This window comes from Pleurodeles waltl, chromosome 7, assembly GCF_031143425.1.
Source record: "Pleurodeles waltl isolate 20211129_DDA chromosome 7, aPleWal1.hap1.20221129, whole genome shotgun sequence".
NCBI lineage: Eukaryota > Metazoa > Chordata > Amphibia > Caudata > Salamandridae > Pleurodeles > Pleurodeles waltl.
This window is the reverse complement of record NC_090446.1, coordinates 959,690,700-959,718,102: the sequence shown is the minus strand read 5'-3', so window position 1 is coordinate 959,718,102 and position 27,403 is coordinate 959,690,700. Positions and strand designations below refer to the sequence as shown.

The 27,403-nt window shown below is 43.8% G+C and overlaps 1 protein-coding gene across 2 annotated transcripts in view; it reads left to right on the top strand.

Moving 5' to 3' along the window:
• Positions 1-27,403, top strand: part of CANT1 (calcium activated nucleotidase 1) — a 153,203-nt gene that overhangs the window by 7,942 nt on the left and 117,858 nt on the right. The window contains exon 2 of one of the 2 annotated variants that reach the window (XM_069199682.1): positions 19,185-19,329. The exons of the other annotated variant lie outside the window; for it this stretch is intronic. The gene's annotated coding sequence lies outside the window, so the exon portion shown is untranslated. The remainder of the gene's footprint in view (positions 1-19,184; positions 19,330-27,403) is intronic. 2 annotated transcript variants of the gene reach the window in all.

Genomic DNA, 27,403 nt, shown 5'->3' with positions numbered 1-27,403 from the left:
TAAATAATACCAATACAGAAACAACACAGGCTGTCTAAAGCGTCTGAAGAATCTCAGTCTTATAAAAGTAATTAGCATTAAACACTCCAAAAAATACAAAATAACAGAATTATTTGGACAATTCATTAGTTGTGCGGTTGAATCAATCACAATCAATTAATAAACATTTAATCAAATATTATATCAGACATTCTAACTACTAAATTCCAATTTGAAAAGCATGTGTGGGACTGGGCTTTGCACATGCAAAAATTGAAAATAAGACACAGGTTAATTTGGAAAAACATCCATGACACTAACAAAAACATGTTGTTGGAATTTCTAAGGGAAAGACCTGCAAAGGAAAACAAATGCACATTGGTTATACCTTTCCTAAATGAGACAGCGGCCAGCAGATTCTTCAACAGTAGAGCACAGGAACAGGATGTCTTAACGCGGTCGGCATCAGAAACATGAAAAGGGCAACAGTTCAGTAATGTTGGGCCTAATGTAACTGAACTGTTAAAATCATAAGTAGCTAAACATAAGAGCTGCAAAGAACGGAGCAAAACTGGACTGGAAAGAAACAGAACAGAATCTGACTGCACAGAAAGCTAAACAGAAACTGAATTACATCACTTAAAGCTTTGCCAAACTAAAGTCCCCTAAGCTATTAGCTAAGCTTCTATTGGACAAGACTATGAGATGTGTTTGTGCGCAGCCAATAAAATTTCATCTGGGCTTCAGTTGTATCTTTCTTCATTCTTTCTCCAAGATAAGGTCACATTCACGCTTCTCTCCGGCGAGCAGTTTCCTCAAAAATATAACTTTGTAAATACAGCAGTACAAAACACATTTAGCTAATGTTGTTTCCTTTAAAAAACTAAGGCTCATTGTTAAAACTTGCAATATTTATCACATGGAAGTACTAAATGAGCAACAGAGAGAAAGCAGTAGCTTTCCACTGTGTATAAACAATGTTTGCAAAAGCATTTCAATAAAGTCAGCATAACATTTTAACACTGTGTTTCTGGAAAAATACTAAAACATAGCCCTTTTCACTAATGCTAAATACATAAAGAATAATTCAAACCATGTTTAGTACATTATTTCTTAGTAATAATTTTAAATCATTACTTTGAAGTACATGTGGTTATAATTCATCAAAATATATTTTCACAGTCATTTACTATTTCACATTGAACTCGAAGTGGCTTACACCATATCGACCACATTTAAAAGTATACGTTTTAATTTTCTAACACACATTTCTCTATTTAGGCCTTTTAGTAACCGTTATGTTTTATGTTTTGGTTACTCATTTTTGTTAATAATGTTTGCTGTCTAACAATCCCTCATCTGACGGCAGTATTTGACGTCACAAAAGAACATTTTATAAATGAGACAATTCAAAACTTAGTTTGTTTAGTATATCTACAGTTAGGCTTTCGTCATTCTTTGAAATTGATCAAATCACGAAAGTATCTACTTCTTATCTTTTCGATTTCTATTTCTTCCCTCCTTTGTTTATTTTTCATCCTTTGTAATTGTATGAATCTGTATAGTTTGTAAAATCTGATTATGCAAATGAGACACACAACCACTATTAATAATGATTTTAGTATCATTCCCACAGCACCCGACCAAGATTTCCCAACCAATTTCCCATTTTAGTGAAATCTTTGCCTATAGTTTCCCATACACTTGGTTGTTTCAGGTCTATCAAGTCAGAATTCAAATTTGTCACATTTTTAATATACCTTTTACTTTCTTTACTGTTGTCTGTGATAAAAGTACAACAATACTGCGCCTTAAGCATCCGACAGACTCCGCCCTCTTTTGCTAAAAGGATGTCTAACGGAAGACGGTTCTGAAAAACCATTGAACGTACCACAACCATTTCTGTGTCGATGAGAAGTATGGCCCCAGAAAAATCTGTTAACATTTTGTCCACAATGGTTGAAGTTTTCTTATTTTCATGTCATTCAGAACAACTCCTACAGAAGCCTTAATTGCTCCAAATATATCCCCAATTATTTCTGAACAGATTGCTCTTTTTGATCTTGGTCTTAAATTCTCATGAGTATTATTTATGTTGTCAATCGGGTACATTTTAGGGAAAACCATTCCCAGGTAACAAGTCCCATACCATCCTCTACGAAGACTATAATAGGCATTTCTTCCACAGATGCAGCATACACCTGGAATCTCAGGAGCTTGTCCATTTAGCATAAACTCCCATATATTGCTAAATAGAAATACATGTCTGCATTCACTTGTTCCCACAAACTTAGTATCAGTTCTGGATTGAGGGCTGTATATACAAAGCTTTCCTACATGTTGGTAATCTAAAGCAAGCTGCCCTTGAATGTTAGTTACACTATATGCATGATCATTCTTATAATTGCGTTTCACTAAACCCTTCTCTATTTTCTCCTTTATTGCCTTTCTTCTATCATCAGCCTGACTCAGGAAACGTTTCTCAGTTGGTTAAAGTATACATGTCAGATTGTTACTATGAGCATAGGCTGTTCCAAATGTCAGTGTAATTTCACGGAAACCTCTCACAATGTCTGTGTTTTTAGCTTTAGCAATACTACTCAAGTGTTGGCTAACTGGATCAAAAGAAAAGACTAGGTCAAAATTTGAATAAAAATACTGTATGTATTCCTAATTATAAAGCCTTGTTAATAAAAGACTAGAACTAATTCCATAAATTAGTGGTAAAATATGATACGTAATCCCTTCTTGCACTGAGGAAGGAATTTGTGTACATACGTAACATCCTCTCACATCCATAGTCTCAACATATTCATAGAGCAAATTATAGAAAACATTAGAGAAAAGATCTACTTGTGAGCTGTCTAAGTGTAAGTAACTCTCACCTTTATAAAACTTGTCTAACTCAGAAAGTGTATTAGTCTCTTTTATTGGAGAAGGAGTGTAAGTAGTTTCAGCTTTATCAGAAATACTCAAGCTTATGATCAATAACAAACTTACCATACATACAACTGTCAATCCAACACACACTTGCACCCATTGTTTCTATTGCAATTGGTATTCATTGCCTGTAAAGAATCAAAAAGTTGAAGAAAAAAAATATCAGCTTAACTATGCAACTACAATCAAAAGAATCAAAAATAATCTTCAGTCTTCTTTGCGATTATTTACAGCAGCTTTCAGGCTCTCCAGAACGTGTCAAAAATCAGTTTAAAATGTTTTAGCAGATCACAATCTGCTGGTCACTACCTATTACTTCTAGTGGATAATGTCTTTCTCGGTTATTTAACAATGTAATTTCAAAACTTAGCTCAATTATGATTTCAAGTTCCAAAATGCTGTACTGGATTCTCATGATCAAAACAAAAGGACATAAACTTGTGTTCCTGCTCATCAGCTGCAAGGTACGCCCATTCAGAACCTGAGTATCTTCTACTTGTAACTCTGTTTTTGATTTTCAACTTGTACTTATTTCTTCTTCACTCCGATCTGTTCCTTCTGTTGTTTCTGCATTCTCATTTCTGCTTGACAACACTTCAGACTTTTTTTCAGTTTAATGCAAGGAAAGGCCACCTTCCACAGTTTTTCTAGAATGTGAAGGCACAACTGGACTTACACATCTTCTTGATTTAGCTGGAGTCTGACAAGCTCTTCTTTGACTTTGACTTGCTTCAAATGCACCATCTGCCACTTCAGGAGGAGTCAAATATGCATGACTTTGATTCAACTCAACTCCACTTTCAGCTATTTCAGGAAAAGATATCTGCTTTTATCTCTTTTTTCACAATCGTCTGCTTCTGGGAGAGTCCTCTGGCTCAGACTCAATTCTCCTGCCACATCATCTTCCACTGATAAGAGTATCAGGATTGTCCTCAATTTTAGCTTTCAGACGATTACCTGGATCTGCACCAGTTTGCACTGTCTTTACTTATGCAGTCTCTTGCTCTGTCTTTGTCACTTGCTCTTCTTGAGACTGTACAGTTTCTGCTGGTCCTCTCAGGAACACTGGATCTTTATCATTCAAAGGATATTGCACTTTACAAGTGTGGCTGGCATGGATCCAGTTTGGAGTTCCAGCACACTTCAGGGCTAGAAAAAATCTACTCGACCACTCTCTATGGCGAGTTCTATTTTATGAGGTTGAGCTATTTTTAGATCCTACTCTCCCCTTCTGGCGAGTGGACAAAGAACAGGTGTTCTGTTCAGTCAGAAAATAAATTAGCATTTAAGATGCCTTTAAATCTTATTCTTGTCACATTTGCTCAATGTTCAGAGACAAGTCAAAAGTCAGTTTGTCTTCTTGCAATGCAAATACTTTTCCTAGTGACTGCAGAGTTCTAGGATTTTTTAAAGTGAACTGTCTGACCTATGTGAAATGAAAGGCTGTTGGTACCAGGTTTTTCCTAACACACAACATTTATATATAAGTTGGTTAACTATACAAACATTTCAAAATATATTTCAGTAGCTGTGAAAGACAATTTTTTGTATTTGTGTGTGATGAAAAAAATATTTTAATCGTATGAAAAAAGTCAGAACACTTTACTTGGTGATGTGCAAATGATACATGTTTTCTGAAACCCAAATTTCACAGATTATTTTTAATGCATTACATAGTTTTATCAGTAAAGCTGCAAGTTAGTGGGAAGGTTTTTGGACATTTCTTGGAAATGTACTTTCTGTAAATGACAGTGCGCTATCACATCATGCTTTAGTAATATATTTATTAAAAGGGAGTGTTTAAACATAAAGTGAGAAGCACTCCTGCCCTGATGGCAAAGCTATTAGTAAACTAAGAGGGAAGTCATGCATGTATCATGTGTTCCCCTATATGTGGGCTAGATTTATTATACATGGAGCAAACGTTTAGTGTATTTAATCAAACAAAAGAGGATTTTTTTTATTTGAAGGTGCACTCATATGTGAGAATGAATAAAAAGGTGACTGTAAAGGACAATATTTGCTGAGGATCACACAATTTGAACCCGTTTCCGGGTCAAGTACATTACAGTTAGGTCGAGTAGATTATTGAAGCTACTCGACCTGCAGGTCTAGTAACATTTTCACGATTTTTTGAGGCCTGCACTTCACAGCAGTCATGGTTATTAAGATAACCTGGAAAGGTCCTTTTTATCTAGGCTCCAAGCAAGTCTTTCGCACATGCTTCTTGATCACCACCTGAAGACTGTGAGACTGGTCTAGGCATAGTGACACGGCTGTAGCTTCCACCTGGTGAGACAAAGAGCGAACCACATCAGCTAGATCCTTGCAGTAATCCAGCACAAAGACATCTGTTATGCTTACAAGCACATTTGCAGGAACAGCTGGCAATCTCATGGCTGTGCCCATCAGTGTTTCATGTGGTGAGAGAACAGCCTTTCTGCCAGCTGTACTCTGCATGCTCATCAGAACTAGAGGTAAAGCATTGGGCCATTTCACAGAAGTAGAAGCACACGTTTTTGCCAGTCGAGCTTTCAAAGTGCCATTCATTTGCTCCACTAATCCAGAAGCTTCAGAACAGCAATTACAGTGCGGCTTCTGCTCAATGTTTAAGGCTGAACATAGCATTTTAATCACATTGTTGTTGAAGTGACTTCCTCTATCTGATTCTAAAGGGGCAAGAAAACCAAAACTTGGGATCAACTCTCTAAGTAAGTTTTGCTGCTGTGAGGCTTTCATTTCTACATGTAGGGTAGGCTTCAATCCGAACACTAAATATACAGACAATCACCACAAACAGACATTTAAATGAAATCCATCTGCATTCTATTAAATGAACCACCTGATCTTTCAATATGACTCAAATTGACAATAGTTCTCTTTCCCCACATTCATTTGCTGGCATATAATGCATCTGTAACAAATTGCTTCTGCAACCTGTCTAAACTTTGGAGTGAACCAGAATTGCTTAAATGTTCGAATCATTGCATCTCTGCCGATGTGAGTTTGACCATGATGGTATCTAACCATTTATGTCAGTAGACAGTTTTACAAGACTACCTGCCCTTCATTCGAAACCCAGATTCCATTAATTTTTCTCTTTGATTACATCCCAGTTTTATCCAGTTTATTTTTTCATCATTTGTCAAATATTGAGTTTTGGTCCTGTCAAGCAAGACCTCAACTAAGTGAGGGACCAGAACAGTTAAAGGATGTCCCATCACAATACTCTTACTTTGGGCAAAGCTCACACCAACTACTGCTACCTGTTTTAGGCAGTCTGGTAAAGTGGCAGCAAACAGATCCAGTGTAGCTAAAAAATATGCTACAGGATGATTTACGCCGCCATGTACCTGTGTTAGGACAGAAAGAGCACAACAATCACATTCATGGCAAAACAGTGAAAATGGTTTTGTATAGTCAGGCACTCCCAGAGCTCAGCACCGACACTCTCTCAGCTCAGTAAAAGCCTTCATACAAGCTTCATCTAAAGGCACAGGATCAGTGATGTCTTTTGGGTCAAACTCTGCAAAGGCTTGGAAATAACAGAAAGATTGGGAATCCATTGTGGTCAGTAACTCACCATTCCCAAAAACATTCTGACATCTCTTTAAGTAACAGGAGGGTTCATCTGCAATATAGCTGTAACTCTTTCTCTGGACACTTTCCTCGCACCTTTCTCTATCTGATGTCCCAAGTATGTCTCTTCTTTTTGACAATACTGTAATTTAGCTGGAGACACTTTGTCCATTTTCACCTAGATGATTTAATACAGAAATAGTGTCTTGCCTGCATGCTTCTCGTGTCTTAGAAACAACCATTAAGTCATTAATATACTGAACCAATGTAGATTGGAAAGGTTTTTCCATTGATTCTTTAGTTCTTTTTCAACACTTAATTAAATATTGATGGGGATTCTGAAAAGCCTTGAGGTGAGGAATTCTACACCAGGAATACACACAATTGTAGAATTGAAAACAAAAGAGAAACTGGCTTTCCTCATGTAGAGGAACTGAAAAAAATGCTTGTGTTAAGTCCTCTACTGTGAACCATTCTGCATCCCATGGAATTTGTAACAAAATCACTGCTGGATTAGGTACCACTGGACAACATTTGACCACTATGTCATAAATTTTTCTCAAATCCTGAACTATGTGAAATTTCCCACTAGGTTTTTCGCAAACCCATAATAGGTGATTTACATGGGCTGCTCAGCACTACTCTGAAAACCAATTGTTCAACAAAATCTGCAATTACATGAGTAACTCCCTGTAGGAAAATACCACTGTTGGCATGGTCACCCCCCATTTTCTGCCTAGTGTTGATGCCAGCTTTGATTGGAAGTGTGTTGGGACCCTGCTAACCAGTCCCCAGCACCCGTGTTCGTTCCCTAAAACTGTACCTTTGTTTCCACAATTGGCACAGCCCTGGCACACAGTTAAATCCCTTGTAAAGGTTACCCCTGGTACCAAGGGCCCTGTGACCAGGGAAGGTCGCTAAGGGCTGCAGCATGTATTATGCAACCCCCAGGGACCCCTCACTCAGTGCATGCACACAGCTTTGCAGCCTGTGTGTGCTGGTGGGGAGAAAAGACAAAGTCGACATGGCACTCCCCCTCAAAGTGCCATGCCTCCAAACAATTGGCTGTGGCACAGGTAAGTCACCCATCTAGCAGGCCTTATAGCCCAGGGTGCACTATACCACAGATGAGGGCATAGCTGCATGAGCACTATGCCCCTACAGTGTCTAAGTCCATTCTTAGACATTGTAAGTGCAGGGTATCCATACTGAGTATACGGTCTGGGAGTTTGTCATTACGAACTCCACAGCACCATAATGGCTACACTGAATACTGGGAAGTTTAGTATTAAACTTCTCAGCACAATAAACCCATACTGATGCTAGTGTGGGATTTATTGAGAAATACACACAGAGGGCATCTTAGAGATGCCCCCTGTATGTTAGCCCAACTGCTAGTGCAAGGCTGACCGGTCTCTGCCAGCCTCCCACTTCCAGACGAGTTTCTGACCACATGAGGTGAATGCCTTTGTGCACTCTGTGGTCAGAAACAAAGCTTGTCCTGGGTGGAGGTGCTTCACACCTCCCCCTGCAGGAACTGTAACAACTGGCGGTGAGCCTCAAAGGCTCAAGCCTGGTGATACAATGCCCCAGGGCACTACAGCTAGTGGAGGTACCTGCCCCCAGGACGAGCCCCCACTTTTTGGCGGCAAGTCAGAGGGATAATGAGAAAAACAAGGAGTCACCCCCCCTCAGCCAGGTCCAAACCTAAAGTGACCAGAGCTGAAGTGACCCCCTCCTTGAGATCCTCCATCTTGCTTTGGAGGATTAGGACCAATAGGGATGTGCTCCCCTCCTCAGAGAGAGTGGGCACAAAGAGGGTGTAGTCACCCTCCGGGACAGTAGCCATTGGCTACTGTCCCCTAACCCTAACACACCGCTAAATTTAGTATTTAGGGGCGACCCCAAACCCAGCTCTTCAGATTACTGACGACCTTGCAAGAAGAAGAACTACTCAGCTGAAAACCCTGCAAAGAAGAAAAGGAGATGACAGCTGACATGGCCCCAGCCCTACTGGCCTGTCTCCTGCTTCAAAGACCCTGCAACCGAGAAGCAATGCGTTCTGCAGGGCCAGCGACCCCTGAAAAGCCTCCAGGGGACTGCCTGCATCACCGAGGACCAAGAACTCCCGTGGGCAGCGGCTCTGCCCAACAAGAAGAAAAGACATCCATCTTTAAAGGGACTCCCACCTCATTCCAGAAGCGCGAGTCCCCAACACTCTGCACCTGACACCCCTGGCCTGTGTCCAGAGAAACCAACTATCCAGAGAGGACCCCCAGGCGACTCCGACAACATGCCCACCCTGGGCTGACCTCCCTGCACCCCCACAACGATGTCTGTAGAGGGAATCCTGAGGACACCCCTGACCGCGACTGCCCGGGACAAAGCTATCTGACGCCTGGAAGAAGCACTGCACCCGCAGCCCCCAGGCCTGTGAGAAACAGACCACTGGTGCATCAACAACCAGTAGGTGGCCTTCACCCTTGCCCAGTCGGTGGCTTGCCCGAGAGGCCCCCTGTGCCCTGCCTGGTGCACCTAAGTGACCCCTGGGTCCCTCCATAGAATTCTATTGAGAACCCAACGCCCTGTTTGTTACACACTGCACCCGGCTGCCCCTGTGCCGCTTAGGGTGTAGTTTGTGTGCCTACTTGGGGCCCCTCCAGTACTCCTCCAAACCCCCCCCCGGTCTGCCCTCCGACAATGCGAGTACTTACCTGTCGGCAGACTGGAACCGGAGTACCCCTATCTCCAACGGTGGACTACCTATACCCGGAGATTCAACCCGTAAGTGTGGTACTTACTTCTGAAACTCTACTGTACTTACCTCCCCCAAGAACTGTTGAAAACTGCAGTGTCTACTTTTAAAATAGCTTTTTTGCCATTTTAATGAAAATTGTGTACAATATTGAATCTATTCAAAGTCTCAACTATTACTATGCAAAGTACCTTTCATTTAATGTACTTACATGCTAAATGAATCTTGTGGTTCTAAAAATAAATTAACAAAAGAATATTTTTCTATATAAAAACCTATTGGCCTAGAGTTAAGTCATTGAGTGTGTGATTTCACTTATTGCTTGTGTGTGTACAACAAATGCTTAACACTACCATCTGTAAGCCTAACTGCTCAACCACACTACCACAAATAGAGCATTAGTATTATTTATTATTGCCTCTGTCAAGCCTCTTGGGGTACCCCTGGGCTCTGTGCACACTACATCTCATTTTGATATAGTATATACAGAGCCAGATTCCTACACTCCCTTAATTACATCTGATGCCTTGTGATATTGGAGAGTTTTCGGGCAGACTGCATTAGGTTTAACTGTAACTTTGACTGGTCCCACTCCTTTAATTAGACTGATATCTTTTAGAAGAAAGATCCCACACTTTTAGGATAACTGTATCTTGTAGGTCATTTGGCAGGCCGTGTACTGTAAATGCAGGAAAAAATGTAATCAATGGGAATTCTTCATTAATCAGATTACAGCCAACTGGTATGCATGATTCCTCATCATTACTATTTGTTTGACTGACAATTCCATCATTTGTGCAAGTATCGAACATTTTATTTTGCACAACATATCTCTTCACAGAAGACATACTAGACTTGAGTCACAGACTATGCATTTGTACATGCCTTCAAGAGTACCAGTTTTAACGGGAATCAGCACAGTAATCAGATGCGTCACTACTCCTACAACCTGTACTGTTCTCCCAGAAAATGGCACATTGGAACTTTTGCAGTTCTGACAGTAGAGCGTGTAGCTCCTGTGTCAACCAAGAATGAAACTTCATGACCCATAACTGTTCCATTTACATAGGGACCACTCTGATCCGCCTCTAATGATGCTGCTAGCACACATTCTTCTTCATCTGAGCTCTCTCAGTTTCATCACTCAGTTCATTCTCACTATGGAAGGGGTACTGTGTAATCTGTGGTTGACTGTTTTCATTTAATCTTTGACCCATGTACTGCTGAGGAACTACTAGTTGCTGCTGTGCCATTGGAGCTTGAGGTATTTGCATTTGCTGCTCCTGTGGCATCATTTGCATCTGCTGTTGCATTTGCTCTTTGTCGTATGTGAAAACGTGGCACCTGCTGTTCAGGGATTTGCATTTGTGGGATCTTCACTGATTATTCATATTCTGAACATTTACATTAGGATTCCGATTTTTGGGTTTTCTCAAATTTGGTAAAAGATTGTTAGTTCATCTGCACAACACCTTTTTGCACCATCAAATAACATTGCTGCTTCCAGTGTCCAAGACACATTTTCTTCATTGTCTGCATATCAACTGGATTAACATTAGTATTCAGATCAACCCGATTTCCATTTTCACCAACACCACGTCCTCTTCCTCTCGCCTGTCCCTAACTCTGAACCATGTTCGTGTTTCCCTGTTGTTGTGGAATTCCCTGCATCCCTGATTGTGCTGCTCTAATCTGCATCACCATTGCTTTTTCTTTCAATCTTTTCTACTTCATGTCAATTTTGTCTATGTAATATTTAGCAAACTGCAATATTTTATCAACTGGTTTTGCTTGCCAGCAAATCAAATGACTCTTAAGCATATTACTAATTTCTGGTGTCAACCCCTGTACAAACCTGAACACACAATGAATCATGCCTTAGGGCTCAATTGTCTCTGTACCATTGTAATGCTTGAATGCCTGCAACAACCTTTAATAATATGCATGTATTGACTCCATTGCGTTCTGCGCTGTCCTATCAATTCTCTGGCAATCAATATCTTTAGGAGAAATTTTATTTTTTTAAATTCAGTCACTTTGTAATAGCTTTTCATTACTTCAGCAGACAGCGCGCCTGTAACTGGATCTCATGAAGGCTCTCTTGTTGGTCAGTCAACACTCCTTTTGCATTCAATCCATAAATCAGCTGGGACCACTATTTCTAAAAGAGTATTTAAATTCCTCCACAAACATTTTGCAAGTTTCACAAACCTGTTTGTCTGCTGATACCATTCCAGGGGCTTCTCTCTCAATCTCTGGTAATTATTTGTGAATGACAAAATATCACTCCTTCTCGAAGTGACATAAACATAATTCCCTCCAGGACTTTCTCTGATTGGTAATATTTTTACCAGACTGTTAGTCTGCTGAGTATCAGTAGAGTTCGTAGGCGCAGACTCTTTTCTTCTGCTCTCTTTTCTTTACCCATCTGCCTTCCCATTTCTCTAATGTTCCCCATGTTTGAATACTTTGGATTAACTCTCTTAAATACATTTTCATTCCAGGTGATCTCATGTTTGTAATGTCTTTTGAAGCAAATTATAATTTGTAACTCCTCTTTAATGGTTTAGATTTCTCAATATCCACTTCATATTTTTCTACAAACTCTGATAATTTCTGACGTGCTAATCCTGTTCTGTTTGTGACCTCTTTACACATGACATGTAACTCATTCTCATCATATGAGTCAATTCTATCTAATTCAAGTGTTCCCTCATTCATTTAATTTAATTCTAATTTTACTCTTGCTAGATTCAGTGTTCTTTCCCCGTACAGCAACTTCTTTCATTGCTGATGCTTCGCTTACTTTCTCCAACCACTCTGTTAATTGCTGAGTTGTCAAGCTTTGTAAAGAAACATTATTATTCACATTAGGCACACATTGTGGAGTATTACATGGCAAACCCATCATTCTTTCAGGTGACACTAGAACCAGATTTGGTGTATCCAAATTTTGTGAAGTCCTAGAATAAGTTAAGTCTATAAACTGACCTGTTTTGTCAAAAGTCTGATTTATGGGAGACATAACTTCTGCAGAAGCATTGAGTGTCTTCATTTCTGCATTTTAATTAAAAGGTGAATACGTTGGAGCATTAACTAAGTTAGGATTCTGCATATTGGTCTCATTATTTCCCAGAGCATACCATGGAACAACTGGATCAATTGTGACAGGAGCTGTTAATGCTTCTGGACATGATGACATATTCTGATTTCTCAAGTAAATTATTTCAGAACTCTGACCTGTAAATACCGAGGACCTCGATTGCAGTATTGTCAATATGTCACTGGGTTATACCTTGGCATTGTTTGAGCTTGACTAACAACTTGCACAGGAGTTACTGAATTAGGTGTGGACTCCACCGGGACCGTCATTGGTTTCTGAATAATCAATGGTGCCGCTGAAACTGTAATATTTGGTGCAGAACTAACAGGAACTGTAGAATATGTCACAGACTGAGCTACAGTTTGAATCACAGGGGTCCGAGTTACTATAATAGCAGGAACATTCATTGCAACCGCTACATGACTCTGTTTTACTGCAACTGAAGGTGCATTTGAACTAGCACTAGCACCTTGATTTGCCTCCTCTGCTGCATATGGAGGACAACGATTTCTCAATAATTGTGTTATAAATTCATCATCATCTGGATCACTATCATAAGTCCGTGGTCTTCTAGCTTCATCTGACGTGGACTCAGTTACTCCAGGATTCTTTTTCTCTGTCTTTGGTCTGACACTGTCCCCCTTTTCTTGTGAGATTGCAGGAAACATTACAATACATTGTAAGGTTTCTGTTCTCCATAATGTCTGCTCATTATCCCATTTGGCTTCTAGCAATGTTTTCTCAACTTTTCTCATCCGTCTCTCTAATTTAAATTTCTCTTGTTGTCTGGCTACTAACTCCCAAATAGCAAAGGCTTCGAAGTGTGCTGGTCTCAAAGGGGGTTTTAATTCTTAAAGTACTCTTCTCAGATTTTCTAAAATTCTCCTATTAAAACTTTCATGCATAGGAAAAGCTAAGCTCCCTTCCTTCTCTGTTATTTTGCACCACTGTTTTAACCAAATACATGCAGATGGACCTTTCTGTTCAATTACTATGTATGCAGGTGTACCGTCTGGCGGGGCAATTTCTCCTATTCTAACCGGAATTAAAGCATTTCCTCTTATCGCACTTATTAATGCTTTGAAAAATTCAATTTTTTAACCTTTCATAGGTCTTAAAACTACAAATTAAATTAAAAACAGGAAGTATTTAAATCCCCAAATCCTTTTTGCTTGCTACTCTCAACCAGTAGCTGTTCACGCTTGTTTAGCAATCCTTGCACGGCTCCTTTCACCAACCGGCCAATCCCAGCAAGGACCCAGTGATGTCACACTCGCTCACACCGCAGCTGACAAAGCCTCGCGGCTTGTCCTTCAAACTAAATTCATACAAAAACTAACTGCAAAATATTGTGAGCACTAAAGAAAATTAACAAAAACTAACTTGTCTGCTTACTACAAGTAGGGCTCAGTCACTTCAGAAGCTGTACGGAAATTTCGACTGTGGCCTTGTACTCAAACAGCTACTCTTCCGGCTCTGGCTTTCTCTCATGCACAAGTAAAATTCAACCTGCATATTTTACCCTTGACTAATACAAGATCCTCCTTGTGCACTCAGTAATCGCATAGTATCTGTCAAACTAGCACTCCCTTAACACACACACTAAGAATACAACTACACCAAATGCAGACAAGTAAACAACAACAAAATGTCTCATACACTTGTACAGTACTCTGGAGTCATAGACCTCGCAGTGTCCGTTACAGCAACCACAACCATGTGGGCAATTTTTGAGCACAAAGCACCACATTCCCTTTAAGTTCGATGACTACCCTACTCTCACCCATTGGAGTACGCAAACTCCCAACTCAACTACGCTGGAGTACGCAAACTCCCTACTTCTCTCATGCATCACAATTCACCTGCGATTTGCCAAAGCATTGCAAGCACAAACCGTCTTCAGAACTCAAACAATCAATGGAAACACTGGGAACGTACCAAATGGCATCTAAACAAGCATTGGCAAAACCAAATCTCCAAAAATCAGAATGTTAACCATGTATTGGCAAAACCAAATCTCTCAAAACCAGGATGATCATCTCCTTTTGAGACTAAACCATCCTCTACTACCAAAGTCTGTTGGCGTGTGACCCCCTAATATTAGGCTAAGATGACACTTAATAGGGCAGTGACATCTACTATCCTCGGAGGTCGACTCAAATCTTTTGACCCCGATCGGAGTAATGAGATCGTCAACTCAAACAATGAGAATTCATAGCCATAAACAATCAAAATATGCAATGAAAAGTCCATAATTTATACACACCATGACCTATGTGGTTATGAATCACCACACACATTTACTAAAGTTTAACCATTTTTTGCCCTTATATTAACAATGCTAAGGTCACAATAATGATACACAAAACCAATTGATAGCAATACAGAAACAACACAGGCTGTCTAAAGCACGTGAAAAATCTCAATCTTATAAAAGCAATTACCATTAAACGCTCCAAAAGAATAATTCAAAATAACAACAGAATTATGTGGAAAATAGAAACAGAATTCATTAGTTGTGCAGTTGAATTATTCACAATCAGTTAATAGACATTTAATCAAATATTGGGTCATACATTCTAGCCACCAATATAATTTGAAAAGCATGTGTGGAGCTGGGCTTTGCACATGCAAAATTAAAAATAAGACAAATTAATTTGGAAAAACATCTAACTATAGTGCTAACAAAAGATGTGGTTGGATTTTCTAAGGGAAAAACTTGCAAAGGAAAACAAATGCACATTGGTTATACCTCTCCTAAATGAGACAGCAGACAGCAGATTCTTCATCAGTAGAGCACAGGAACAGCAGGTCTTCCGCGGTCAGCATCAGAAACATGAAAAAGGCAACAGTTCAGTAATGTTGGGTCTAATGTAACTGGACTGTTAAAATCACAAGTAGCTAAACATAAAGGCTGCAAAGAACTGAGCAAAACTGGACTGGAAAGAAACTGAACAGAATCGGACTGCACAGAAAGCTAAACAGAAACTGGCTTAGAATCCCCAAAGTTACTAATTAGGCTTCTATTGGACAAGAGTATGAGCTGTGTTTGTGGGCAGCCAATTAAATTTCATATGGGCTTCAGTTGTATCTTCCTTCGTTCTTTCTCCAAGATGGGGTTGCATTCACACTCCTCTCCGTACGGCAGTTTCCTCAAAAATATAACTTTGTAAAAACAGCAGTACAGAACACGACATTTAGCGAACGTTGATTCCTTTCAAATACTAAGACTCCTTGTTAAAAGTTGCAATATTTATCACAAGGAAGTACAGAATGAGCAGGGCAGAGAAAGCAGGAGCTTTGCACTGTGTATAAACAATGTTTGCAAAAGCATTTCAGTAAAGTCAGCATAACATTTTAACACTGTGCTTCTGGAAGAGTACTAGAATGTAGGCCTTTTCGCTAATGCTAAATACATAAAGAATAATTCAAACCATGTTTAGTACAATATCCTTAATTAATAATAATTTCAAATCATTACTTTTGCAGTACATGTGGTTATAATTCATCAACATACATTTTCACAGTCATTTACTATTTCACATTGAACTTGGAGTGGTTGACACCATGTCGACCCCATTTAAACATACATGTTTTAATTTTCTAACACATGTTTCTCTATTCAGGCATTTTAGTACACGTTATGTTTTTGTTAAGCATTTTTATTAATATTTGCTTTCTAACAGTGCCTACTACCAGAGGATAATCTCAAGAAGGTTTATTCTCGCCATGAACTGGCTTGTCGGAGGCAATCAATAATGACAGTTTATAGCTGGCGCGTGGAACATGCTATGGTAACAGGAAATGGAGGCGGGAAAGAGAGAGAGAGAGAGGCAAGAAACCATTAGAGAGGGACACATAAGGGGAATACAACACACCTCCTCCCCTGAGGGAAAAACAAGGTAGGCGACCTGTGTTAATCGGCAAAAAAGGAAGAACTGCAAAAAAGAAGATAGGTTAAATGCAGTGCAGAAGTGTAACATCATTGATGAAATGGAGAGATTCAGTGCAGGACATAATCATAATGCCACTTAGGAGCAGTATGTATGTCTCGAAGTGGTGTTCTCTTCCCTCCTGTTGAGAAGATAGAAACATGATAGGAAAATCTCTGATGGGAGCAGCTTGCTTGGTTGCGTTTGACACATTCCAGGTTTGTCCATTTTCAAGGATGACAACATTATGACCCACGCAACTAATTTGCCTGGGGTCATTAATGTTGTACTTTGCTAAAGTAAAGTACAAAAGTAAAGTAGTTAATTTCACACAAAACGTATACTTTTTTGCGTTAATCATGGGATCATATCTTTCTTTGTATTTTGACTAATCAGTTTTCTCCATAACATCTTTGGTCTCCACATCAACAGAAACCAGCCCGCTCTTCAACCACAAAAGGTGTAATTTTAGCTCTGGGACAGGAAGACACTCACATAATGTTATTGGGGCTTGTGTGTTACACCCAGACAGTTTACTCCAGTGCATCACCTACTGGCACACTCGCACCCTCAGCCCTTTCCGAACACTCTTTCACTATTCAATTATTTTTCTCCATTAACCCATTAGCACGGGGGCAACACCTTGTTTTAAGATGGCAGATGGACATCTTACTAACAACCTCTTTTCACGAGATCTGAGGTGAAGTGCATGCCATTGTGTGTTATGGGTACTTCCAGGATCTCTTCATCGGCGAAAACATCCTGCGAGAAGTAAATTAGCAGTTCTGTAGTGGCTTTGCATAAGCATTTTGTTACTATCCAGCTGATGTGTTAGTCCACAGTTACAAAGATGTAACTTCGAGGTACTATTTTCCAGTGGATTGTTCCAGTTATATTAAGTGCTAGCTTGACCCATGAAAATGTAGTGGGTAAACAGGGTTCTTTTCTCTGCGCAACCATGACGACATTTTACCTGGCCCTCAATTAGCGTGTTTATGCCAGGCCACCAACATTTTGATTGCACCTTACTTTTATTCAAGTTTCAGTTTAGATGACCCTCGCATGCCTATTCCACAGTGCTTTCTCTCAGTCCATACGGAGGGACAATTTTACCACCCATACACACGTCAACATCGCACACAGCTCATATCTAACTTCCCAAGGTTTAGACAAACAAACTAGAGATCCTGGCTTGTTTTGGGACAATCATCTTCTACACTGGTTGGCAGACTATTCTTTCATGTACTCCACCCATTCATTTTTTTCCACATCTGAGTTTTGACTGCTTGGACCATTTCATGAACTGCTTCCTCCTCTGAAATCATACTATTTTCCATTGGTATATCAGACAGGCAATATCCCAAGACATTTTTGTACTTTGTAAATACTGCATCCTAAAGTTATACCCCTCCAGGCCCAGCCCCCAAAGTGAGATCTTGGCGTCGTCCATTCCATAACAGTAGTGAAGGCAAAACCCCAGGGCTTGTAGTCAGTTCCAATCAAAATTGGCATTCCCCAAAGGAAAAACATGAAATGCCTGAATATCCTGTAGCACCACAGGGGCCCACTTCTGCCAGTGAGTATTGTTTTTCTGGTCCATCCAATATACGCAAAGGAAAAGCTATAATTTGCTGTTTGCTAATCTACTAGTTGCATGAAAGTAGTGTCCAACCCTTTGTTTCTCGCGTTCATGATCAGTATTGTCAGTCTGTTAGTGCTTTCACAATAGCTAATTTCTGTAGTTCAGATACATTTGGATAATCTCAAGTCCAAGAAAACTGCTACTTTTTCTTTAAGAAGGAACACATTGATTCCACTTGGCTACCAAACTTTTTAACAAAGCTTTAATACAATTTGGCAGGTCTCAAGAAGAGCTTTGGTTTCTCTTTATCAGATGGGGCAGGCGCCTTTTCTTTATGTTTTTTTATAATTTATACAAGGTCTACTTTGGCCCTTAACTCAACAGAGGAGATAGTATTGCCAAGGTACTCAACTGAGCCTATGCCAGCGCACCTTTTTTCTTTTTATTGCGAGTCCTGTCTGATTAATTTTACCCAGCACCTCCCACAGTGTGACATCGTGTTACTTTTCAGTTGCGCCAAATACTAATATGTTGTGTTGGAAGTAGAGGACATTGGGTACAGGCAGGGTCTCCAATCCTTTCTTTTGAGAGAGCTACTTCTGATCGATGAAAATAGTCACAAGCTACTAATGACTTGGACACTTGTTACAGCAATGACCACATCAGAGACTATCACAAAAGTGCCCACTCTATGCAGAATTGCAAGTGGCCACCCAGATGTATGTCACAATATTGAGAGATAGCAACATATCCAGAATATTGACTAATAACAATATCAAGAATGTACATATAAAGGTAAGTAAGGATTTACAATTCTAAACTCTTGCCTCAAAGATGTACCTCTTCAAGAAAAATAGATGTGAAGTAAAGAATGTAAAAATATAAATAACTGTATTAACCTTCATATACTTTGTATTGTGAAGGCCTACATACAGCATGCAATATTTTGGCAGGACAATATTTAGAATTCAGTAGTGTACGCAAGCACCTTGCACCCGACGCATGTGATGGGGTTGCTAGCAGCAATGTCAGGAAACGCTTTATCATAATAAAATGATTCTAAGTGACTAATAACATAACAATCACAGAAGTAAGTGCACACTGGCGTAAAGGAAATACTAAAAGCTATACTTCTACACAACTTGGTATCAACTATCATTCAAGTAGCAGTTTAAGTATTGCTTTGGATTTTCAACCTTTTTGTTTACAAACATCAGCATATCAGTTACTCAGAGTACATAGCTTTCTATCAAATTGGTAGCTTGCATTTTGGGTTACCCCTCTCAAAGGAATTCTTGTCTTTTTCTTACATAGGCACCTTCTTAATATTGTCTAGAATAGACCCTCTGAATTAAGTACTCTGCTGGGCTGCAATTTAAGGAGCTACTCCCAGGGTACTGGTGAGCTACCAGTAGCTCCCAAGCTACCTGTTGGAGACCCTTGGGATACACCATCACAGGTATGTTGCATTATGCACTGGAATATTGCAGCCGCTGAAGTTAGACCACAAGGCGTAATAACTCCAGTGGGGAAGCCCCAAGTGGTGTTGTTGTAAAGTGCCCTTTTTGGATGGTCACCCCCACTGTTTGCTACTTGATGCTGTTGCTTTTGACCATTTAGTGTCTACTAATCAGACCTCAGTACTAATGCTCTTTCTTTTAAAGTGTACCTCGAATTACAAATGTAATTAACAAGGACTTTACCACCCATGTAAGTCGCTAGTAAATGGTAAAAGTGGTACCTAGGACAAGGATGGTAAAGCAGGGCTCAAAAAATCATAAAAATGTTACCAGCCCTGCAGGTTGAGTAACTCATAAATTACTTGACCTAACTGTAATGTACTTGACCCCGTAAATGGGTCTTAAATTGTGTGATCCTAGGCAAATAGTCTACCGAGCCAACTTTTTCCTAACTCTCACGTATGATTGCACCTTCAAATATGTGAGCTCAGATTTTCTGCAGTACGAAAAAAAACTCTTTTATTAAGTAGACTAAAGTTTGCTGCATGCATCACAGGAATCTAGCCAACATAACCATGAGGTCTAGCCCACATAACCTAGGATTTCTTTTAGTTTACTAACAACATTGCCACCAGGGCAGGAGTGTTTCTCAGTTTGTTTAAACACTCAATTTTAATAAATATATTACTAAACAATGATGTGGTAAGATATTGTCATCTACACACAGTAACTTTCCAAGAAATGTCCAAAAACCTTGCCAATAACTTGCAGCTTCACTGATAAAAATACATAGGCCCTCATTATGACATTGACGGTAAATCCCACTTACCGCTACGCTGACTGCTGCCAACTTACCGCGGCGGATATCCGTTCACCATATAATGATACACATACACCAATCCGTCACTATTCACCCTCACCTACACACCTCGCACAACACCGATGGCACCACAAAGACACCCCCGATTCACAGAGGAGGAGCTAAGGGTCATGGTGGGGGAACTCAAAAGGGTTGAGCCACAGCTATTTTGAGCCAAGGTGCAGCAGATATCGATAGCTAGGAAGATGGAGCTATGGCGGAGAATCGTGGACAGGGTCAACACCGTGGGACAGCACCCAAGAACTAGGGATGACATCAGGAAGAGGTGGAACGACCTACCTGGGAAGGTACGTTCCATTGCAGCAAGACAGCATCTCGCTGTACAGAGGACTGGCGGTGGACCCCCACCTGCTCCCACACAACTAACAGCATGGGAGGAGCAAGTCTTGGTAATCGTGCATCCTGAGGGCCTGGCCGGAGTAGGAAGAGGACTGGACTCTGGTAAGTCAGCTCTCTACTACTACTACCCCCTACCTGCATGCCATCACATACCCTCACTCCCATCACTCGACCACTTCCCACATACCCCGCCATCACATCTCACTCATCCTAATGCCAAGCCCTGCATGCCATACCAATGCATGGACTCCACTCACAGCCCTGCATGGACACTTATCACTAAAGCATGCACACTAGAGAGAATCAGCTATCCCACAATATACCAACTTACACAAGTGAAAGCTGCCAGGGCAAATACAACCAAAGAGGGCAAGCCATGGATGCACAATATGTCAGACAGAGAAACAATAACACAGCATTTACATCCCCACAGGTACCCCAGCCAATGTCAGCGGAGAGGAGGTGCCAGCAATATCCAGTCCCCCAACAGAAGAGGCCCACAGTGATGACAGCAACTCTGGTCTTCAGGATCAGGATGACCAACCTGGCCCATCAGGGACCTCTGGACAGTCGGTTACCCAGGCCCAGTCACACACCACCACAGAGCCTCCCCCCTCAGGAAACAACACCACAGCACCCACTCAGCGTACCCATATATTTGTCTCCAGGGCACGTCAATCAGCAGTATGTCCAGCTTTACAGGGACCCCAGGGTACACACTCGCCCCCAAGAGGATCAGGGACCTGGGATCAGTGGCAGTGGGCTCACGTTCCGGGGACAGAGGTACAGGACAACAGGGAAACTGGGAGGACTGCTGTGCGCCAGGGGGAGGACAGGCTCAGGGAACCGAGTCTCCAGTAGGCACTTGCATAGATCCTGAGAGTATATCAACATTCCTAGGGCATGATGGGCAAGATCCTGGACAATGTGCAGGAGAACAGGCGGCTGCAGGAGGGACAGTACCAGGGGATCAGGGAAGACTTGCAGGCCATTAACACCCTGGACTCCATAGCAGGGCTGCAGGCAGACATAGCCAATATTATGAGGGAGACAGTCGCACAACAGCGGGCCCCTGCCACTAGACAGATATCTGAACAGCCTTTCACCTCCGTTGCCGCTATTGGCCAGGAGGCCCCTCCACAGGACCAACAGGCCACCAGCAACCCTCCCCCTGCAGAAGGTGAGCCACCCCACAAATGTTCCCTGCGATCCAGACAGAAGCCAGAGACACTTGCCAAGATCCCGCCAGGAAATTAGACTCTCCTGATTGTCACGCTTGTGTCCAACACAGTCACCCTGTCCATCTTGAACTGCCATTGACAATGCACCTGTGCTACAAACAGACTGGAACAATACCATGGACATTCCTTCATCATCACCCCATCCCATTGCTCTTGCCCCTCTATATTTTGTATTTATTGAAACAGGTACAAACATCGCAATTCAACTGTACTGAAAATTAGCATAGATTAATGATCTGTAGCTGGTTGCAGTGATCCCACCAGTAGCAAATGTGAGGTCACCAACATCTGTAACATGAATTGCCAAAGGGTACAGTAAGTGGACATAGAAGTGGGAAATAACAGAATGCCAGTGCCACAGAAATTCCAAAAAATTTCATTGAAATGTGAAGTAACACTGTCTTACCTGTGTGTCATTGGAAGTATTGTCTGATGGCTGATGTACTGTTGTCCTCATCCTCATCCTCTGCCTCCTCATCCTCACCCTCACTGTCCACAGGGTCCACTGCTGCCACATGGGCATCTCCAGCCTCCTCCTCCTGCAGAAAAGGCACATGGCGTCTTAGGGCAAGGTTGTGCAACATGCAGCATGCCATGTTATCTGGCAGACCTTCTTGGGTGAGTAGCACAGGGATCCACCTGTTAGATGGCGGCACCTGAACCTGGCCTTCAGGGGGCCAAAGGTCCTTTCTATTATTATTCTGGTTTGCCCATGGGCCTCATTATAATGTTCTTCTGCCCTTGTCTTGGCATTCCTCACAGGGGTCAGCAGCCATGATAGGTTGCGGTAACCAGAGTCACCTGCAATATTGAGGGACAACATCAAGCCACAAACTATCCCATATGACCCACACCATACCCATACACCAATATATAGTCGGTGGGAACCAGGGCTCACCTATTAGCCACACCCTGTGCCTCTGTAGTTGGGCCATCACATTTGGGATGCTGCTATTCCTCAGGACAAAGGCATCCTGCACCGACCTTGGATACTCAGCATTGACGTGGGAGATGTACTGGTCTGCAAAGCACACCATCTGTACATTCATAGAGTGGAAACTTTTTTGATTTCTGAACACCTGCTCATTTTGACGGGGGTGACAAATGCAATATGTGTTCCATCAGTCACCCCAATTATGTTGGGGATATGTCCCATTGCAAGGAACTCGGCCTTCACTGTGGCCAAATCTTCAACCTGGGGAAATACAGTGTAGCTGCGTATGTGTTTAATCAGAGCAGACAACACTCTGGTCAGCACTATTGAGAACATTGGCTGTGACATTCCTGCTGCCAAGCCCACTGTCACTTGGAAAGAACCAGTTGCCAGGAAATGGAGCACTGATAGAACTTGCACAAGAGGGGGGATTCCTGTGGGGTGACGAATTGCAGGTATCAGGTCAGGCTCCAATTGTGCACACAGCTCTGTGATTGTGGCCCTGTCAAGTCTATAGGTGAGGATGATGTGCCTGTCCTCCATTGTTGCCAAGTCGGCCAGGGGTCTGTACACTGGGGTATGTCTCCATCTCCTATTCATCCGCTGCTGTAGCAATCTACGGGACAAAAGAGTGAGGAGCTGGTCCCAAACTGAACAATGGGGCTACAACAGAACTTTGCATGCTGTAAATTTGTAATGGGTAAGTGTGAATTGTCCACTATGTTGAAATTTCACCAGTGACGCAGCAAATGTCCAGGGCATGCCCCCCGCCCCCCGAAATGGTGTCCGCCTGTCCTGTATGGAGGGACAGGTTGAAGTGAGGTAATTCCGATGACATTGTGCGCCGTTGCTGGAGGAGGTCGGACACCGCCGTGCAACTCCTCATTGGATAACATTGGGCCCTATGGCTTACAGTGGCCAATGGTGATCTACGCCGGCGGTGACGGTATGCAGCGCCGCGAACGTGACCGCCATTTTCTATCTCATCCCTCACTTGCTACCTGATCTTCAACAGGAGAGGACCTACACTGCATGTGCTGCTGTGACCTGTGTCTGAAACCTACCATGGCCTTTGTGACGGGGGAAAGGGCCCCAGCCTTCACTTCAGAGGAGTTGGAGAGACTGGTGGATGGGGTCCTACCCCAGTACGGACTGCTGTATGGGCCTCCAGACCAACAGGTGAGTACACTGTGGGCCCGATTCATGTGGCATGAATGCATGGAGTTGTGTGTGAAGGCCTCGTGCAAGGGGGTGGGTGGATGTCCTCTGGGCGGCGTATTGGTTGTGTGCTGGGCCATGTGTGTGTGAATGGTGATGTGAAGGGGTATGGTGGGCCATAAGTGTAACAGGCAGGACTGTTTGACTAATACTATTTTCCTGTATGTATTTCCTCTGCAGGTCCGCGTTCATCAAAAGAAGGGTATATGGCGTGCCATCGCCAAGGACGTGCGGACCCTGGGGGTCTATGGCAGGCGGAGCACCCACTGTCGCAAACTGTGGGAGGACCTGAGACGCTGGGCACGGAAGACGGCAGAGGCCCAGCTGGGGATGGCCTTCCAACAAGGAAGGGGTGCCCGTCGAACCCTGACCCCCTTGATGGCCTGTATACTGGTGGTGGCCTATCCTGAGCTGGATGGCCACTTGAGGGCAACACAGCAGCCACAAGGGGATGAGTACAGTACCCATCATTACAACTTACGCATGGTAGGGTGGTATCCGGGTGGGGGATGTGTCAGTGGGTGCCCCTAGGCCAGGCCTGGCATTGTAGCATAGGTCCCCTGGTGGCTAGGGTTTTGAAGGGATAACCCTGCTACCTAGCTCTTAGGTATCCACTACTGATCGGGGCTGCGTGGGTCCCAGGTGTGCTGCATTTGCAGTTGTGTGCCCCTCCCTATGCCTTGGTGGCTAGCAATATCACTGGTAGTGCAATGCATAGTGCGTAGGCCTGTTCCCTGTGTGTGAGGGTGCTGTGTACGCCAACAGTTGTGTTGGTGCAGCCATTGACCAAGTGTATCCTTTGTCTCTCCCCTCCCTTATTGTTTTGTCACCCTGTCCCTATGTGCATTAGCATAATCTGGCGGAGGAGCAGTGGCACCGGCGATGGAGGAAGCTGCATCCCACAGGACCCAGGAGGCAGAGTCCACCGGCGCTGAGGGCACAAGTGGGACCGTGGGCGAGAGGAACACCACGGCGGAGGCAGGAAGGGACCGTTCAGACACAGATACCTCCTGTGATGGAAGATCCCTGGTGGTGGCCGACACCTCTGTGACCACCCCAGCTACAGGTACAGCTGCCACCCCCCATACCAGCAGCCCCACATCGAGTTGCCTGTGCCCGCTAACCCAGGAGGGTGGGCATCTCCTTTGCCGCATGCACCTCAGACCCTCCGCCAGTGAGCCCTGCTACCCTGAGTGAGGAGGCTATTGACCTCCTAAGATCCTTCTCTGTACGGCAGTCAACCATTGTGAATGCCATCCAGGGGCTAGCAGCCCAGATGCAATATACTAATGCATTCCTGGAGGGCATTCACACTGGCTTGGCGGCCCAACAGAAATCGATCCAGGCTCTGGCCTCCTCTCTGATGGCAGCCATTGTCCCTGTTTCCACCCTCCAACTTTCTCTTCCCAATCCCATTCTCCTCAACCCCAACTTATCCCAACCACACAGGCAGACGAGCATGCACACAAGACAACACACAAGAGTGGTTCAGGCATACACAAGCACCACACTTCATCCCACAGCCACTCACATAAACACCATCCAGATGCAGACATACCAACATCCTCTATTTCCACTGTCTTTCCCCCCCCCCTCCTCCATCTCCCTCCCAGTTCCATCTACAATCACACCTGCATGCACTACATCCACTACCAGCATCACGACCACACCACGCAGAACACACCTCACTGGCAGACACCTCCACAACAGCCATGCACACGTCCCCTGTGTCCTCTCCCACTGTGTCTGCCCCCCCTCCTAAGGTACACAAACGCAAGCACTCAGACACCCAACAGCCATCCACCTCACAACAGCATCAAGCCCATGCACCTGCTCCCAAAATCAGCTGCCAGACACCTCCAACAACCACTCCCTCTTCCTCCGCTCCCATTCCTTCTCCCTCTTCCTGACCCCTGTCCCTAAAAAAAACTATTCCTATCCACCATTGACCTCTTCCCTACCCCACCAGCAACCACCCCACCCTGAGCAACACCCCTCCCGTCCTGCATGTCTGGCCAGGGTGGGAAGAACCCAGCCAAGCACCTCAGCCACCCAGTCCACGGGCCCAGTCTTCACCACACCCACTCGTGGTGGAAAAGGATCCAGGGCACATGTCCTGAGGGTGAAGGAGCCTGCAGCAGGCAGCCTAAAGGGAAAGGAGCCTGCCCCAGCTGCTGGAAGGACCAGGGAGCCTGCCCCAGCTGCTGCCAGGAAGACCAGGGAGCCTGCCCAAGCTGCTGCCAGGAAGACCAAGGAGCCTGCCCAAGCTGCTGCCAGGAAGACCAAGGAGCCTGCCCAAGCTGCTGCCAGGAAGACCAAGGAGCCTGCTCAAGCTGCTGCCAGGAAGACCAAGGAGCCTGCCCAAGCTGCTGCCAGGAAGACGAAGGAGCCTGCCCAAGCTGCTGCCAGGAAGACCAAGGAGCCTGCCCCAGCTGCTGCTAAGAAGGGAAGGGAGCCTGCCCCAGCTGCTGCCCGGAAGAGCATGGAGCCAGCAGGCAGGAAGAGCAAGGGGCCTGGGGCAGAAACTGTGACGGGGCCCCCACCACCAACCATGGTTGTGCAGCTGTCTGAGGTTGCAGGGGATGTGCTGGAGCCTCCCCCCACCAGCAGCAGCACCACCACCTCCAGTGAGCAGCCGTCTGAGGTTGCAGGGGATGTGCAGAAGCCTACCCCACCAGCAGCAGCACCACCACCTCCAGTGAGCAGCCGTCCGAGGTTGCAGGGGATGTGCAGGACCCTCCCCCCACCACCACCACCAGCAGCAGCACCACCACCACTGAGCAGCCGTCACCGCTGGTGGACAGTATGTAATCCTGCCTCCATGGGCTGCTGTGCGGCCTTGCCCCTGCCAAGCCCGTGGGTATGAAACCCACCTGAGAGACTGTGACCTTGCACTCCCCAGGATCAAGAGCACTGGGCACAATGCCCCCTCCAGAACCAGTGGGTAAGACACATACCTAACCCAGACTCTCCAGGAACAAGAGCACAGGGCACAATGCCCCCTCCAGAACCAGTGGGTAAGACACCCACCTAACCCAGACTCCCCAGGATCAAGAGCACAGGGCACAATGCCCCCTCCAGAACCAGTGGGTAAGACACCCACCTAGCCCAGACTACCCAGGATCAAAAGCACAGGGCATGATGCCCCCTCCAGAACCAGTGGGGTATTCACCCACTCGCAAGACTGTGGCCTTGCACTCCCCAGGACCAAGCAAAGGGCATGTTGCTTCCTCCAGAGAAAGTGGGCAGGTCACCCACTTGAGAGACTGTGGCCTTGCACTCCCCAGGACCAAGCCAAGGCATGTTCCCCCCTCCAGAACCAGTGGTCTTGTTACATCTGCCAGATGAGGTACCGCACTCCCCAATCCCCCTGAGATGCCTGCCTATTTTCCAAATGATGCCCCTGCAGTGTTCTCTCCATGTTGAGGCAGGTACCATGTGTGGCCTTGGACTTTGGCTTG